At 59.7% G+C, this 4,559-nt stretch overlaps 1 non-coding gene across 1 annotated transcript in view; it reads right to left on the bottom strand.

Moving 5' to 3' along the window:
* LOC104849633 overlaps positions 1-2,859 on the bottom strand; it is a 4,293-nt gene extending 1,434 nt beyond the window's left edge. The window contains exons 1-3 of the transcript XR_004515778.1: positions 2,830-2,859; positions 1,295-1,360; positions 30-98 (exon numbers count right to left, since the gene is read on the bottom strand). This is a non-coding gene — a transcript (Xg glycoprotein (Xg blood group)). The remainder of the gene's footprint in view (positions 1-29; positions 99-1,294; positions 1,361-2,829) is intronic.
* Between the last annotated feature and the right edge of the window lie 1,700 nt (positions 2,860-4,559).

Here is a 4,559-nt window from a genome sequence, read left to right as displayed (position 1 = left end):
CCTCGCACAGCGTCCTGCGGGGCTCTGACCTCCACCGCCGTGGGTGTCCTCGTCTCCGGGCTGCCGGGGCGGCTGCGGCTTTATCCGTGGGTAGATGCCTGTGGGGAACAGCAGTAGGGCTCGGGGGAGCTGGGGACACGGACGCGCGCGCACAGGCAGGAAGGGAAGTCGCCGGGTGCGGATACCCCAAAACCGCACACCCGGAATTCGCATTCGTGACTCCTCGAAACACGCGTCTTCCGCGAAACCCCCTTCGAGGTGCTCAGGGCATCGGGCTGGTTCTCATCAAGGATAACAGGAAAAAACAAAGCAAAACAGAATCTACCGATTCCTCACATTACAGCGTCTGGGGAAAGGAAAATCTCCAGGACTCCTGAGCGCGGCACGGGCACAGCTCTCCTCGGTCCTCTTTTTTTTAACTTATTTTCCTTACCGTGCACGTGGCACATTCGCGGCTGGGGCTGAAACACACCCGCCCCGCATCCCACACCACATTCACCCACCGCAAACCCCAAGTCCTGAGAGCGAGGCTCCCTCCTCACCGAGCCACGAGCACTTCCGTGACTCCTAGAACACAGCAGCTGGGCTGTGTGTCCCAGCCACCACGTACACCCGGGGGTGTGGAGTCTACACAGTCACTACTCCGTTCCCCAAAAGGGCCTGCAGCGTTTGCAGCTCTCAGACTCTTTGGGGAGCCCTGAAACCGACAGTCCAGGGAAAGCAAGAAACAACCCCTGGAGACCCTCCTGCCTCAGCCTCCCAGTCCCCGGGTCACGAGGCTGGTGGACTGTAGGTCCCAGCGTCCCTTCTCAGACACCTATGCCACTCTCCATTTTCCTGTGCTGCGTACTGTTCCCTGGCAACCGTGTGATCAAACTGTCCACCTCCGAGGAGGGAGATCGAGGCACGAACCCGAAAAACCACACTCAGTACACATGAGTTGGATTCTGTGGCTTTGTGGTCCTGGGGCCGGGGCCCGGGGCCTTCGCCCTGAGCTACACCCTCAGCCCTGTTTTAGGGTCATGGGTTCAAGACAGGGTCCGGCTCGGGGGCTGAGTTGCCCTGGCTGGGCTCGAACTCACAACCCTCCCGCCCCGTAAGAAGCCCAGCGCAGAGAGCGAATCACGGCAGGCCGCCCTGGGGTCAGTGTGGCTGAGCAGACTGCGTCTCTCCGTCCGTTCGTCTGTCCGTCCATCCATCCATCCATCCCTTTCCCTTGCTTCCTGTTCAGCCTCCCAGAGGGCCAGGGTGACAGAGGGGCGCCCCCCGCCCCCGGGGACCCTGGGATCCTTACTTCCACCATGGCCGGGGTTCCCGGGCTGTGGGTGAAACGGCGGCGGCTTCGGCCGGGGTTGCCCATCTGTGGGGAGAGGGAGCAGCGCGTTATTCGACACGAAAATGCCTTCCCCGCCCCGCAGTTGGAAAACGAGCCCTCTGCGGAATGCGGATTTCAACGCTGCTCCCCAGGCCGGATGGGGGCTGCTGATTACCGCATCCGCCTACAAACCACGCAGCACCATCAGCAGATAAATGGGTACAGGAGACGCAGTGCTCACACGCAACGGAGTACTATACGGCCAGGAAGAAGGACAGGAGAATATCATACAGCCAGGAAGAAGGATAGAGTCGAGTCATTTCTAAATGACAGGCGCACCTTGAGACCGTGATGTAAATCAGACGCCCACCGTTCGGTGTTAAGTGGTTCCTCTGACACGAGAAACCCCAAGTATGAACACAGAGCAAAATAAATAACAGAGATGAGCCTCAGGCAGGTGATAGGGCCAGGTGCGATGTGCGCGTGTACCAGAAAAAACAGAAAATGTAAAATGACGTGTTTTCGCTCATCCGTGGAACTTAACGGAGACGCATCAAACAAAGGAGTAAGAAACAGAGAGAGGTAGAGGGGAGGAGGGGAAAGAACCGGAGGAGGCGCGGAGGTCAGGGAAGAGAAGACCACGCCGTGCGGCCCAGGCTGGTCTCGAGCTCCCTCGAGAGCCGGATGCGGAGGCCACGCCTCCCATTCCGCGGTTGTGGGCCGTGCTGCTGGACGCAATGAGTGCGGGTGAAGCTCACGCAGCGTAACATTCAGACAAACCCACCTTTAAACAAATAATTCACAGGTTGTGCGGCCATCGCTTGAACCGCCTTCCGGAACATTCCGACCACATCAGAAGGAGGCGCTGCCCCGGCAGACGTGACTCTCCCTTCCCACCTCCAGCCCTGGCCGCGGCTGACCCGCCTGCTTTCGCGGTGGATCGGCCCACTCTGGACATCGGTGTTAACAGGAGAAACACACACCGTGCGGCCTTCTCAGTCTGGCCCCTCAGAGGGTCGAGTACCTAAGCTTCGTCCGTGTTGCAGCAGGGGCCAGTAGTGACCCATTTCCTCTTCAGGGCCACGTAGTATTCCACCGCACGGGTAGTCCACATCACTCACCCACCCTGGCCACTAGGGCTCTTCTCATCTTTCGGCCATCACAGGCACAAGTGCTGCTGTAAGTGTTCGTGTGCACGTTTTCTTCGAATGCTTGTTGTCGATCGTTTTGTGCGAACACGCAGGATTGGAGCCGGTCAATCCTATAGTCAGTTTGCAATCATATGGCCAACCCGCTTTATTTTCCTGAGGGCACATCAGCCCCTTCTCCACAGCGCCGTTTTGACTTCTACCAGCCACAGACCGGAGGTGGCGAACAGCCCTAGCGGCACCTGGGAATCGGCCCCCACTGAGCCCTGTGCGATGCAGTCCTCAGATGAAAAGCATCCGAACCCAACCCTGCAAAGACGTCGGGGCCGGGAGGGGCCTCAGAGGTGCTCAACCAAAGTCACTCACCTGAGCTCGGCCTCTTCGTGGGTTCTGTGGAGAGAGAGGAAAAAAACAAATTCTAGAAGCACCAAACACTCCCATAAAGGCCGCTGCTTTAAACAATGAAAAGAAAATGGCAAGGCGATAAATAGTAACAAGACGAAGGTGGGTGCATCACGAGTCCGTGCTCTCTATAGACAGAGCGGAGTATTACGCAGCCCCAAAGAACGAACGTTTGGCCCTGACACTCACACGGACGTCCCCAGGAAGACACAAGCCGGACCCAGAGACAAATGACCCGCGTTCTCCCTAAGGTGCGGGGCAGAGGGGTGGAACGGTGGGTAACACGGGGCTCCAGAGGGTCACAGCGTAGGCGCGGAAAACCCCAACATGTGACATGGGGTTGTGCGGCAACGGGGATCCCACGGTTTGGATTTAGACGTCCCCCAAGTGTCCTGTGCCCAGAGCTGGGCTTGGAAGGCGACTGGGTCGTGGGCGCTGTGCTCATCGCGGACCCTCACGGACGAGCTCCTGGGGAACCTGAGGGAGGAGGTGGGGCCCGGCCGGAGGGGACACTGCGGGTGAGCCGGAAGGGGGGGTTCTCGTCCCAGCTCCTCCCTGCTCTCTCTGCCTCCTGGACGCCATGAGGTGAGCGTCTCTCCTCCCCACCTGCCCGCCATGCTGTCCCTGCCGTGGAGCAGCCGACGGCGGACTGAACCCCCCGAGGCCGTGAGCCCAATTAAAACTTCCTGTCCTTTAAGTTGTGAGTGTTGAACATTTTGTGCCAGCAACAAGCAAAGTGGCTAAGAAAGGGGATGATGCCGGTGCGTGCGAGCAATGCGTAATGCACCTGTGCGTCCCACACAGGGGTCTTCCAGCCCCGGGGTGAGGCACTGGGAGAGCCACACAGCGGCCCGAGGAGAAATGAAGGTTCCCGCCTCAGCCGCCCGAACGATGCTGTCTGTCTCTGTCTCCACGGGTGAATCGTGGATTCACTCAGCACGCGGAACTAACATTCAGGCGTTACCAGAGGGGGCAGCAACGTGGGCATCCTCGGCCTCCCCAGAAACCGTGCCAGGGTGGGGACGGCGCTGGTGGAGATGGGTGTCAGGAGGGGCGTGATCAAGGTGCGTTCCTGCTCAGGGACCAGGGTGAGGGCCCAAGGGACAAAGGACTGGGAGAATCGGAGTGGGAGGAAGGCGGCTTGGCAGAGGTGGAGTCTGAGCAGACGGGAGCTTCCTGGGCTTCGACGGCCCATTGCTCCTGAGGAGGAGGCAGAGGTGTAGGAGGAGGAGGAGGAGGAGGAGGAGGAGGAGGGAGTACGGACAGCTCGGGGTCCAGTACAGGTTGGCACTGGCTTGGGAGGAAGCAGCTGTAGCACGGGGTGAGGAGGTAGGGCATTGGAGTATGCATAGGAGTTCGGGGGCTGCTAAAAGGAGAGGCCAGACAGGGCGGATGGTTGGAGTTGGCCCACAGTTCCCTTCCTTCCCAGCTTAGCTATCTTTTCCTCCCTCCCTCCCTCCCTCTGTCTCTCTCTCTTCCTTTTTCCTTTCATCTCTCTTTCCCTCCTTTTTTCCCTCCATCCTGCTTTCCAGGACAGAAGCAAACCATCGGCTTTCTGGTCGACCCAACACATCCCTGTGGCCCTGTGCAAACCCAGAGCCGAGGTCACCTGGGGGCCTCGGCATCTCTGGCACCAAACCCCCCGCCTCATGAGTGCAGGCGCCCGGGCTCCGCGGGGTTGGGGACCACGGCCG

The sequence above is a fragment of the Fukomys damarensis genome, unplaced genomic scaffold (assembly GCF_012274545.1).
Source record: "Fukomys damarensis isolate Sample0158 unplaced genomic scaffold, DMR_v1.0_HiC HiC_scaffold_39, whole genome shotgun sequence".
NCBI classification, from domain to species: Eukaryota; Metazoa; Chordata; class Mammalia; order Rodentia; family Bathyergidae; genus Fukomys; species Fukomys damarensis.
This window is presented reverse-complemented; position numbering and strand designations above follow the sequence as displayed.